This window comes from Arachis hypogaea, chromosome 15, assembly GCF_003086295.3.
Source record: "Arachis hypogaea cultivar Tifrunner chromosome 15, arahy.Tifrunner.gnm2.J5K5, whole genome shotgun sequence".
Lineage (NCBI taxonomy): Eukaryota > Viridiplantae > Streptophyta > Magnoliopsida > Fabales > Fabaceae > Arachis > Arachis hypogaea.
This window is the reverse complement of record NC_092050.1, coordinates 86,686,443-86,700,647: the sequence shown is the minus strand read 5'-3', so window position 1 is coordinate 86,700,647 and position 14,205 is coordinate 86,686,443. Positions and strand designations below refer to the sequence as shown.

Here is a 14,205-nt window from a genome sequence, read left to right as displayed (position 1 = left end):
GATCAACAGCCCTAGCCGCTGCTACTGCAGCCTCACGCACTGCCTCAGCCACAGCGTTCATGGTAGTCATAAACGTTTCCTGTTCCCTCTCGTAGTTAACATTAGGAATTCCTTCCCGTACGCCTCGTCTCCGTGAACCCATCATGGTCCTGTTCACACCAAACAATCATTATTAAGGTGATCAGTCTTAACACTTCAAGTCAAGTGTGAACACTCCCAGAATGAAAACACAGAGACAATCATGCAACACATATCATATAGATATCCTATAAGCATGAGACACACAACAGAGTATGCAATGAAGCATAGTCAGTTCACTCCCCAGGCTCTATTGGGAACGAACTGCTCTGATACCAAATTGTAACGACCAAACTTCCAGTATGCCATGGTCATACAAGAAGCTAAGTGTTACTAACTTATCCTTCCTAATTATTATTATTTATTTAATATATGAGCCTGTTCCTTGTTAGAGCGATGCCAATTTTACGAGTAATTTTTTTTTGTTTACGGATGGTCAGGTAAAATAAACAAGCATACATTGGGAGTAATAGAAAAGCGGCATAAAGAAACATAGAAATACAGCTGATAATATACATCATGTACACTATAACAAAACATGTAGCGTTTACACAAGATCAAGTCAGTTTACATCCTCGTCATCCTACGTAGCTAATATTTACACGACACTCCCAGGGCCTGTTCTTCATTGTTCTTCATCACACTCAAAGTGTTCTTCATGTTCTTCAGATTCTTTCTCTGTTTTTACCCGTTTTTCAGTCTTTTCAGCAACCGATTTTTACCATAATTCAAAATAAAATTGCAGCCACTAAAACCCCATCTTTTCTACATGATTTCAACATAAATTGAACCTCAATTTAAGCTTAGGGTTTCGTTTTTCCAGCTACCCAAGAATATGAACTTTAAAGCTTGAATTTCATCAAATTTCATCAAAATTTCACCAAATTTTCACCAAGAATCAATCATATATGCAACCAATTTTTAGCACAGCCAAATAATACAACATTCACACAACTCAAACACAAATAATAAAGATTAATTTCGTGACACCCTACCTGGTCTTGCTGCTCCTAATTCAATCAAACTTTCAGGTGGTCCTTAAACACTTTTTCCTCCTAAATCACATCAAGAAAACACATATTTAAGCATGTTTCCTTGAAACTGAATCAAAAGAGAGATGGTACAGTCAACTCACCTTGATCCCAGCCTTGATAAGTCATATGATCATGTAGAGAAAGAAGAGAGGATCATTTTGGTCGGATTGAAATTTTGATTTGAGTTTTAGTTCAGCAGAAATCAAGCTTTGAAGATTTGGAACTAAGAACTTTTCTCTCTTTTTCTCTCTACCTATTTTCGGCCACAAAGTGAAAATGAGCCAGCCTTGGGGGTTTTGGGGGTATAGGGTGAGTTGTGATTGGTTGGCTTGGAGGTGGATTAAAATAATATTAAAATATCTCAGGTGTATAACTACTAAAACTAGATGTATCGGAACACTTGCAAAAACATCTCTAAAAATTATTTTCAGAGCTACTAGCATAAATGACACAAGTAACATATTTATTATGAGAATGAAACATGAATAATGAGGCCTTAGCATTGCTAAAGTCATCAGAGAGTGCTGGTGCTAAGCTGCACCAGTAAATTGTGAACCCGGTTAAACCGGTTTTCTGTTTTTAACTAAAACTGATCAGGTAACCTTATAATATCATTCAAGAGGCTTCTAATACTCATATAATGATAATATCATCCTATTATCTCTCTCCTCTCATAAATCGATTCCGGTTTGTCAAACTGAGATTATTTACGAAAAACCAAATCAAAACTCCTAACCGATACGGTTCAAAAACTAGGTTCTTCGTGATTGCGTTATTGAGCTTGTCTCGGAAAAGGTTCTAACTTAAAGATGACATAATGACAATGAGGATTGAGATACTTGATGATATATCAAAGGTTTTTCCCTTACTAATCTTCCGGAGAAATTCGTACTTTCAGAAAAGATCTCGCGTACTCGAAAACCGGGGTTGTTACAATTGTCGGGGCATTACTTATTCTTACATGATAACTGGGCTCATCAAAATATGGCGATTTCAGCTGAAGAGTCCTTGTTATGGCGTTGGGGCTGAAGTCCACCTCTGTTCCTCTCACATAACTTTTGAAGGTGGGGGCCTTGGTTTTGTCTTCTCTGACCACATTTGCATAGAACTCTTTGATGAGGTTTGCATTTATCTTTGATTCTGGGTTCGTGAGTCTTTGCCAACCTCTTTGTTCAATCTTCTCTCGAATCTGTGGGCACTCATCCTCGTTGAACTGGAATGTTAACTCAGGAAATATCTTTTTGAGCTTTATCCGTTCAAATTCGAGTTCATGGAATGCAGTTTTGAATCTCCCTTCATCGAAAGGGATGCTCTCCACCGGTTCCTTCCTCTTTTGCCTCTTGGAGCTCGATGATGCCATGAGTAGGAGTTGATATGTGAAGGTGGGAAGTGTGTCTTTGATGGGGAAAGAGGAGTTGGGTGTCGAAAGTGGAGAGTACAAAGAATGGGAAGTGGAATGTGAAGGGAGTACGGAATAAGGACCACTTATATAGGGAGGTGGTGAGTGAATGAAAGGTGTGGATTGATGGAGTGGGTGTAAGATGAACGGATGGGGTTTAGCATGGGATGAGCACTAGGATCATCACTTTTATGATGGGGTTGGTTCAGTTTCCAAGCGTGTTCTTCTTCCAATGTTGCATGGCAACATTTTCCAATGCATTCCCCTTGAAGACACGTGTATATTCCTCTTCTTTTGAAGTGGCCGAACCCTTCCTCCTTCAATTGTCCCATCAATTTCCTACAAAACAAAAGAAATATGATTAATGAATTTGTGGATAGTGGCGGCAAAATTTAAAAGGAAAGAATAACTACCTTTTAAAATTTTTGTTTTTTGAATTATGGGGATAAGAAAAAGAATTCAATACGTAAATTTAGCATTCAAAGAATATTCTTTACTAATCTTATTTTTCAGTTATTTAACCCCCTTGTCTTACCAAGTTCCATATTAGTCAGATTAGTAAACAAATAAAAAAAGAGAGCGAATTACTAAAAGAATGAATAAAAAAGATAATACATATATATATATATATGTATATATATATATATATATATATGTATATATATATATATATATATATATATATATATATATGAAGAAATTCGTCCACCCCCAATATATTTTATAGCCTCTCCCATAAAAAAATAGGAGGTCAAATTCAGCCTTTAAACTACTGTTTAATTATTTCATTGTCATTCTCAATATAACAAGAATGGAATCACGCTCTGTAGGATTTGAACCTACGACATCGGGTTTTGGAGACCCACGTTCTACCGAACTGAACTAAGAGCGCTTATTATTTATTTTTTTTAATAACATAATAATATTATATTTTGGCAAAATTACCCGAAGCCTATGCTTTTTTGAATCCAATTGTAGATATTATGCCAGTAATACCCTTACTCTTTTTTCTTTTAGCTTTTGTTTGGCAAGCTGCTGTAAGTTTTCGATGAAATAGTCAATTGGAATAAATATCCGAACTAGTTTTTTTTTTTAACTTAATCCATAAATTTTCTGAAAAATCAGTATCAGCCTTGAATTTTGAAGGACTTGTATTCTTTCCGGAATATGCACACATAACGCCTAAAAAAATTCAATTCTTATTTGACGCAATTCGAACAGATCTGAAGGATAAAACAATTAAAAAAAATGTATTGTAATAAAGGAAATCGAAAAACAAGTTCCTCGATGGCCTTACAAACTAATCGATGAAATCCAAGACCTCGAAGAGGGAAACAAAGACGAACAGAAGTATGGAATTCGTTCCCGAAAAGCCAAACGTGTAGTTATTTTTACTTATACTAAAAAATCAAAAGATTTTAATCCTTATGGGGATACTAGAGAGTTCTTCTTTCTTTTATCACCTCCTTTTCAGGGAGAGCTAATGCTTGTTGGGTAGTTTGGTTTGACACGGCTTCACACCCCAAAAGAAGCGAGCTACGTCTGAGTTAAATTTGGAGATGGAAGTTTTCTTTCATTTCTCGGAGGTGAAGTAAGACTAAGCTCATGAGCTTATTATCCTAGGTCGGAACAAGTTGATAGGAGCTCTTTCTTTTTTAATTTAAGATACGAAGGCTTCTTATTCCACAACAACGAAAGCACTTTTTCACTCTTTCATATACTAGGGGATTTCACTTGGAAAAGAGAATGTTCCATACTAATGGACTCGGGTGCATAACCATAACTATGGGTTCCAATGTACGAGATCTTGTAGCACTTACCAATGAGGCCCTATCGATTAGTATTATACAAAAGAAATCCATTATAGACACTAATATAATTAGATCTGCTCTTCATAGACAAACTTGGGATTTGCGATCCCAGGTAAGATCGGTTCAGGATCATGGGATCCTTTTCTATCAGATAGGAAGGGCTATTTCAAAAAATGTACTTCTAAGTAATTGCTCCATAGATCCTATATCTATCTATATGAAGAAGAAATCTTGTAACGAGGGGGATTCTTATTTGTACAAATGGTACTTCGAACTTGGAACGAACATGAAGGAATTAACGATACTTCTTTATAAAAATTGGGTGCTATCATATAGCATAGCTTTGTATCGGCTAAGTTCACGAGTTGGAGATAAGCTGAATCGAACCGCTGACATCCGCCACAAGGTAAACCACCGCCTCTCAGGCCCTGACTGATTCTACCGTAGAGGCCAACGATAGACAATAACTCCCCCCCGAACACAGCTTACAACTTTCATCGTACTATGCTCTCCAAAGAGCAACTCTTCTCAAAATCTCAAAAGGTGCTGAGTTGGAATCCCATTCTAACTAAGGATTCTTGTGGTTCCGGAGGATCCAGCTACAGGAGAACCGGGAACGGAGAGCCCCCCTTTCCGCCCGACTCTTTGGTCTTAAGAATGCTGGTTTTAAGAATGAGTGATTGCCCTTCTCCGACCCTTACTGCCCAACCTGAGAGCGGATAGCTAATGCGTTCCGCTTTTTGAACAGGGTTCTATGGTCGGTCCGCGACCCCTGGATGCCGAAGGCGTCCTTGGGGTGATCTTGTAGTTCCTACGGGGTGGAGACGATGGGGTCGGTCCATGGATTTTCTTTCCTTTTTAGTTTAGTAAAAAAAATAGGAAAAAGATTCATTTATTGGACCTGAAAATTCAATTTCTACAATAAATTTTGGTAGGTCACTGGCATAGTTAGTTCCCTATCCATGATTCGGCTATTTACTGAAAAACTATTCCTGGAATATGGGAAGAATCTCTTGGGTGGTGGCGATAAAGAAAAAGATTGGAATGTTGTTTAGCTTGCTTTTGTAAAAAATAAAAATAACAAACTTTCCAATTTGACCTAACCCGCGGATCTTTTTTTCAGTCATTCATTGAATGATAAATCACGACAAGTGATGGAGATACGCGATTTAAATAACGGAAAATCCAATATTTTATAATAGTATCTAAAATGACTGGAAATGTGGAAACAAGACCAGATTTAATTTGATCATTCTGAGCAAATCCAAAATCTTTATAGAGAGAACCAATCATTAGTTCCCACCCATGGGTCGAATGGAATCCTATACATAAATCTGTTAATAAAAGAATGGAAAAAGCTTTTATTGTGTCACTTAAGTTTTATAGGAATTCTCGAACCCATGAGTTAAGAATAAGAAGTTCTTGATTACCCAGACTGGAATAACCACTTAGAATAACAAAACTAAGTATGTTTGTCGAGAAATGCAAAATTGCATGGATACGATCCTCGTTGTGCGTCGTGATCAATTAGATGGTTTCTTTGTATATTTTGGTACGAAGATTTTAAAGCTGCGCGAAACTATCACAAGAGTTTATGTACAAAGAACGGGCAAACCTGTATGGCTTGTATCCGAAGACATGGAAAGGGATGCTTTTATGTCAGCAGCAGAAGCTCAAGCCCACGAAATTGTTGATCTTGTCGCGGTTGCGAATTAGCAACAATGATTCCGCGCAAATGCACGATTTTCTATTTTTTTTATTCATCTAATCTTCTTATTATCTTATCGGATTTCTTATAACTTATAATATTTATATAAAAAATTTCTATTAATTAGTTTATAACTGATTTTTAAACATCGGGTTAAGATTGATCTAAACCAACTCAGTATGTATACGACTCACCATGCCAACTATGAAACAACTTATTTTATTTGAACTTATCTAGTTCAAAATCCTTCCAGTCTGAAAAAAAAAAGAGGAAACGAGACTTTCATACAATATCTTAATTGAATTCTACGTAATGATCAATAATTTCAGTTTTATTCTATTCTATATCTATATGGATATTAAACTCCCAGCAACATTAATAGTGTTTATGAATGTCGAATAAAAAAAATGGGGCGTCGCCAAGCGGTAAGGCATCGGATTTTGGTCCCACCATTCGGAGGTTCGAATCCTTCCGTCCTAGAGCATATCCATTCATGATGTATATCCTATTTGAATAAAAATTGTATCTCGGGATAAAAATGACCCTTTTTTAATCATTCGTTTATAATCTAAATAGAGTCGCTTTTGAATCCACATCAATCGTCAAACTCTATTTTTTTTATATTTGATTTCCATATAAAGGATACGACGAGTAGAAATACCCTCTTTAACTTCTATTCTGATGGACTGAATATCTTTCATAAGAAATCGAAGAAAAATACGACGATTTTTTCCAGGAAATCCCCAACGAAAAATACACACTATTCCCGCTTTTTTATCGAATCGATCATAACCACTACCCACATTCCACCAAATTGTACACCACAAATATGAACTAATAAAGAGACCCGTGATTCCATAGAAAGACATCACGATTCCTTGTGGAAAAAAAAGAATTTGCTGAGACGGAAATAAGGATAACAAATTCCTACCAAGATAACTGGAAATTCCAACCAATAAGAACCCCAATGAACCTAAAAAAAGGATAAAGGCCCAGCAGAAATTGCTAGTTTTTCGAGACCCCGCTATAAGTTCTACCCATATACGTTCTGATCGATAACTCATATTAGATCCAGTTCTGTTTTATTGGAATTGTTAGAATAAATAAACCAAACCCAAGTAAATTAATTTGACTTGATTCTTCTTTGTTTCCGAAGTAACTCTCATCAACTAGCACTATTATGGTGTAAACCTTTAGGAGTGATTATTCATCAAGTTGCTCCCTGATCTAAAAAAATATACTTGATTTATGCCTATTGTCTGTATCTAAAAGATCTTGTTCTTTTAAACATAAAGAAATAAAGAAGCCATTGCAAGTGCCGGAAATACTAGGCCCACTAAAGGCACAAAAATGGAAGGTAAGTTTATCATAGAATGGGTACCTCGATTTAATATTTGTACCTGCTATATATAATTATTAATTATAGAATATTTAATTTATATATCGCATTTTTTTCTTATATTGTTATAAAGATAGTCTATAATCAATAGAATTCAAATATACTTAGTATGACTCAATGGATCACTTTTTTCGATAAGTATTTTTTATGGATTCTACTCATCCTATTCCTATTAACTGAATATATATATTCAGTTAATAGAATGAGTAGAAAAGAGTATATTGAGGAGTATAAAATAGAATCTAATTCTATATATAATAATATATTATTAAAATAATAAAAAATAGAAAGAATGAATGTAAAACGTAGAACTAAAAAAATGGATTGATTTCGCCTTCTATTTCCGCAAGGAACATAGGTATGATAATACACTTTTTCATTTTTTCTGAGGTTTTGTTTAATTGTTCATAGGGTCTTAACAAGAGAATTCTTATCAATACTAATAATAAAGAAGACGGCACTAAAAAAGTCGCATTCTACAAAAAAATCAAAGAAAAAATGAAGTAAATAGAATATTCAAGAGGCCTGTAAAGATCAAGATAAAGACGAGTGCGCCGACTTGAGATTTTGGCATTATAACCCTGCACAGATCAATTTAAGGATTTATATATTTTTCTTATCTTCAAATAAGATTTGGAATAATAGGATTAAATTAAGAAGTTTAAAACTTTTTATTATTTAACATATCCGTTTCCGTTACAACCAGTATTGGGTTTTTCTGTTTGAGCCGTACGAGATGAAATTCTCATATACGGTTCTCAGAGGGATCCTTTATTCCTCTCAATGAAAAATTCAAGGAATAATCTAAATTATCGTAATTTGTATCTAAGAAGAATCAATTCTCAATTGACAAAAAGTAAAATGTCTTGACAAGAAAAAGGTCCTATTTGACCGCTGTACATTGCTAGCATTAGAAAATGGAATAATCGGGATTCTCGAGTAACCGGTTGAGCCGCTAAAGTAGCTATAGTGGTAATAAATCCCGTCAATATCCAATGTTGCATGGCAACATTTTCCAATGCATTCCCCTTGAAGACACGTGTATAGTCCTCTTTTTTTGAAGTGGCCGAACCCTTCCTCCTTCAATTGTCCCATTAATTTCCTACAAAACAAAAGAAATATGATTAATGAATTTGTGGATAGTGGCGGCAAAATTTAAAAGGAAAGAATAACTACCTTTTAAAATTTTTGTTTCTAAATGGTAAGTGCTATTCATGAATACAAACCAACTGACTAATTAACTGTCCATGTATGCAACATTGGTGACACCAAACTTAGTTTGTGGCACTGTGGCGTAAAAAGTTTTGTTCAAGGCTCTAAGAGTGACATGATATGAATTGCATTTATGCTCTCTTAGTATGCCTTGAACACCAAACTTGTTCTTCACTATGTGCTACATAAAAAGATTCATTCAAGTATGTGTCAAAGTTGATTTGGAATTCATGAGCCTTGCATTATTAACTACTTTAAAAGCATATAAAACATGGGTTGCCTCCCATGAAGCGCTTCTTTAGTGTCACTAGCTTGACGTTCTGACTTTGTCAGGGTGGTTGGTAATGCTTCAAATCTTCCCCCCTCGCAGTAAATCTATCTCCATTGGCTTCATCAAGAATCTCCACATGTTCTAGGGAGAGAATTCTGTTGATGGTGAAAACTTTAGGTAGCTGAGATGGAATGGTGGGGAGATGAGATGGGATATCTGGGAAATAAGCTGAGATCACTTTATCCCCTGGAGAGAAATCCTCTGTAGGGATCTTCTTGTTCCTCCACCTCCTTGGTGCCTTCTTCTTTGTTTCTTTTACTATTGCCCTGCTCTTTGTGACCTCTTTTTCCAATGAAATTTTGTTGCTGGTCTCATATGACTCTGGTGGTTTAGGTTCCTCCTGGTTTTCCTTTTGCTGTGACAACTGCTGACTGTCTTGTTCATCAACCAAAGGGATTCCCAGGTGTACAGCTTGTGCTTCAATGCTTGTTTCTTCCACCAGTGCTTTGTCGTGCTCTCTCCTTGGTTCCTTGCTTTCCTGATCTGCTTCTTGTGAGGGTTTGAAGACATTGAATGCGAGTTGTTCGTCATGTATCCTCAGTATTAGCTCTCCTCGCTCCACATCTATGAGCGCTCTGGCTGTAGCTAGGAATGGTCTTCCCAATATGATTGGGTGAAGGTGACTCTCTTCCATTTCCAATATGACAAAGTCTGTGGGAAGGAAGTAGTTCCCAACCTTTACCAACACGTTTTCAACCACTCCTAATGCTTGTTTTTGAGTTTTGTCAGCCAGCCTAATGACTACGTCTGTGGGCATTAGCTCATTGATCTGTAGCTTCTTCATAAGGGATAAAGGCATTAAGTTAATGCTTGCTCCCAGGTCACAGAGTCCTTTATCAAACATTATTTCTCCTATGGCACAGGGGATGTGAAAACTCCCTAGGTCCTTCCTTTTTGTAGGCAACTCTGGTTGAATGAGAGCACTGCATTCCTTATTCATCACTATTGTTTGTCCTCCTTTGAGTGAGCTTTTCCTGGTCAGCAACTCTTTCATATACTTAATGTACGAGGGAATTTGTTGGAGAGGCCTTGATGAATGGTATGTTTACATGGAGAGATGCAAACATATCAAGGAACTTTGAGTATATTCTCTTTTCCACACCACCCTTAAGTCTTTGGGGAAAAGGTGCATAGAGTTTCAGCATCTCCTTCTGTGAAATTTTGGTTTCTTGGTGACCCTCTTCCTGCTTTTCTGCTGAAGTATCTCCAGAGTGTTCGAAGAGTTTGTTCAGCTCTTCCTCAGTCCCCTTATCACTTATAGTGACCATCTTGCAGTCTTCCCATCTTACTTTCTTTTCTTCACCTCTCGGATTTTTCTCTGTGTCACTTGGGAAGCTATCAGTAGGTTTGGAAATCTTCTCAGAGAGGTATCCCACTTGAAATTCTAGATGGTGTCTCCCTAGTTTTTGATATTCGCTCGTACCTCCTCCTTGAACACCTTGTTCTCTTGGAGTTCCTTACATATGCCTTCAAGTAGGGTCTCAATCCTTGAGAGTTTATCTTCGGATGATGGTGAGTTGGAGTTGGAGGGATGAGAATGGCCATTTTGGTTTTGATATGGATGTTAAGAGGTGATGTTAGGTGGGTGCCGATATAATCTCTGTGTGGAATGTTGGTGAGCTGCATTGTTGTTGGGGTTGTCACGTCTCTGATCTTGGCCTTGATCTTGTTGATTTCCCCACCCAAAGTTTGGGTGGTTCCTCCAACCAGGATTGTAAGTTTTGGAGTATGGATCATGGTTTTACCTAGGTGAATTTCCAATGTAGTTGGCTTGTTCCTGATCACCCTCTGCTTCTGTATTCACTCCTTCTTGGGTTGCTGATGAGGTGGTGATTGCTGCTACTTGATTCCTTTCCATCTTCTTGGTAAGATCGGCCAGCTGCTTGGTGATCATCTTGTTTTGGGCTAGCAGTGCATCCACGTTGTTTAGCTCCATCACTCCTCTAGTGTTGCCTCTTTCAGAAGCATAGAAGTAGTCATTCTCAGCTACAGTCTCAATGACATCTATGGCTTCTTCAATTGTCTTCTTCTTGTTCAGAGATCCCCTAAATGAGTAGTCTACTGCCTTCTTTGATTCATAAGAAAGATGATGCCAAGGTATCTTAGGCTAGTTTCACTAGCATTTTTCTGTTAGTTTTAGTTGTTTTATGCATTTTCTTGAGCTTAAAGTAACCAAGAATGGTTAAATGAATAACAAAGCAATGAACCATCCAAACAGTATGATTTTGATGCAAATTCCATGAGTTTTAGTTATATTACTTGAATGCTATGAATGGAAGATTTCTCATGAAATTTTGCAAGACTTTGATGCAATTGTTTGGATGATTTCAGGGAAGAAGAGGCTAGGCAAGGAAGCAACAAAATCAATAAAGGAAGCTTGAATATCACATGTGGAGTTTAAGTTCCAGTTTAAGCTTAAACTGGAACTTAAACTACCAAGCCATATAATGCTGGAAATGGCGTTTAAGTTCCAGTTTAAGCCTAAACTGGAGCTTAAACGCCAGAATCATGAAGGCTAAGAAATGCTGAAACTGAAGTTTAACCTCCAGTTTAACCTTAAACTGGAGGTTAAACGCCAGAATGAGAATTCCACTCAGGAAGCATTTCCACGTTTAACCTCCAGTTTAACCTTAAACTGGAGGTTAAACGCCAGAAGTAAGAAAAGCACCAGGGAGCTTAAACGTGTTCGACCAAGTTTTCTCCTCCAGGGTTGCTTTCTCCATTTCCACGTTTAAGCTCCAGTTTAACCTTAAACTGGAGCTTAAACGTGTTCGACCTCCAGGGCTGCCTTTCTCTATTCCCACGTTTAAGCTCCAGTTTAACCTTAAACTGGAGCTTAAACGTGTTCGACCTCCAGGGCTGCCTTTCCTATCTCCACGTTTAAGCTTCAGTTTAACCTTAAACTGAAGCTTAAACGTGTTCGACTACGTTACCCTCCAGGGCTGCCTTCTTCCATTTCCACGTTTAAGCTTCAGTTTAACCTTAAACTGAAGCTTAAACGTGCTTCCACAAAAGGCATCACTGGAAGTGTCTGGCGTTTAAGCTGCAGTTTAAGCTTAAACTGCAACTTAAACGCCACTCTTGGAAAAGGTTTCTGGGCCAAAAATATTGCAGTTTAAGTTAGCTTTTGAACACAAACATTAACTTAAACTTACTCTGGTATGAAACCCAATTGAATATCATGGTTTATGGGATTGGGCCTGAAGGATTGATGAGTCTGGAATTTCAATTTGTTGAGTCATGTGTCATTACTTGATTATCACTAAGTTGGCTCAATGAATGTTACAGAATTTGGATCAGCAGCCTCATCAAGATTATGGATCATAAACCCAAAGCAAAAGGAAAGCAGGGAGAGGCCTCAAAGCCCAAGAAACACAACAGAAGCTCAATATAGAAAGTGTATAAATAGGATAGAATTTAAGTTAGGAGGAACTTTTACCTTTTCATTTTTTGCTAGTTTTCATACCTTTGTAATTGAATTCAGAGCTATGACTCACTAAACCCCCTTTCATTGGGTTAGGGAGCTCTATTGTAATTCAATGAATCAATAATAGTTTATCTTCTTCTTCAATCTTTTCTCTTGAATTTTGTTAGAAAGCTTCTCGATCTAATTCCATTGGGTAGTTGTCTTGGGAAAGAAACTACCCATAATTGGAATCCTTCGGAACCTTGGGAAAGGAATGGAGGATTCATGCTAGAGAAGCTTTCTCACAGTGAATTGGATTGGAGTTTGGATGGATATTGTGACATGTAATCCTACCAAATTGTGGTTCATGAAACTGTGTGGTATAATCAGTGATCGAGCATCATCTCTTCTTATGAACATTTAAGCCAAGGGATTGGAAATTTGTTTGTTTTTAGAGAGAATTGGTGAGCCAAGGGATTGGGATCCAATCATATAAGATTGCCAAGCAAAATTCAATGAACGCATTGGTTGAGGAAGAGATAAACATGTTTTGATTCGGAGATCTCAATATCTCCTATAACCCAATGAATTCCCCATTTCTGATTTCCACTTTCTCTTTACATTCTGCAACTCAATTCATGCAATCACCCCCATTCCCTTTTAATTTCAGCAATTTAGCTTCTGCTCTTTAATTCATGCAATTTAAGATTCCGCCATTTCAATTTCTTGTCATTTACGTTTCCCGCCAATTTTACATTCCGCAATTCTCATCTAAATCTTGATTCCGCTCAACTAGAACATACTTCTAATCCGAATTGCTCACTCAACCAATCCTTGTGGGATTCGACCTCACTCTATTGTGAGTTTTTACTTGACGATAACCGGTGCACTTGCCGGAAGGAATTTTGCCGATCGTGCAATTTCCTAAATCGTAGCATAACTAGTTTATGCACATCAAGTTTATGGCGCCGTTGCCGGGGATTGGTTTTCGATTGACAATTCTCAAATTGGAAGTTAACTAGATTGAGCATATTTTTTTTGTTTTGATTAATTCAGTACAAGTTACTTGTTGAATTTTAATTTCTGCACTCTGTTACATGCTTTCTTTCTTTATGCCTTTAAATTCAAGCAACTAACTCACTGACTCACTAACTATTTGAATTAATTCCTCAACTGCTCTAACCATACTCTTCCATTAACCAAGAGTATTTCACTTGTTTGTTGCCTGTGCTGTGTTCTTGTATGACAGGTAGGAGAGGAGAGACATCAACTCCTCCATATACCGAACCAGAGAGGACCCTTCATAGACTTAGAAGGGAAGCAAGAGGGAAGAGAGTACTGGGAGAAGAAGAATCTGAAGGAGAATCTGAGGACAATTTCGAGGAAGCTTTAGATCTCAACATGGATAGAGAAGTTCACAACCATGAGAGAGCTGATGGAAACAATGCCATTCCTGAGAGGAGGGTTTTTAGTTCATACATAAACCCAACCTCTGGGAATTGTGGTAGCAGCATTCAGAAACCACCCATTCAGGCCAACAATTTTGAGCTCAAACCACAGCTAATATCACTTGTGGAGAATCATTGTTCATTTGGTGGGAGTGCTAATGAAGACCCAAACCAACATCTCACAAAATTCCTGAGAATTTGCGACACTGTGAAGTCCAATGGAGTCCAGGAAGATGCCTATAAACTGCTTTTGTTCCCATTTTTACTTAGGGACAAGGCAGCTAAGTGGCTGGAATCATTCCCAAGGGGAAGCCTAACAACATGGGACGAGGTGGAAAGCAAGTTTCTGGCACGTTTCTACCCCCCACAAAAGGTCAAT

General features: G+C 37.4%; 1 non-coding gene across 1 annotated transcript; it reads right to left on the bottom strand.

The window, feature by feature from the left end:
* Window positions 1-3,329: 3,329 nt before the first annotated feature.
* Window positions 3,330-3,403, bottom strand: TRNAW-CCA (transfer RNA tryptophan (anticodon CCA)). Its single transcript has one exon. It is a non-coding gene; the product is annotated as a tRNA-Trp (tRNA).
* Between the last annotated feature and the right edge of the window lie 10,802 nt (window positions 3,404-14,205).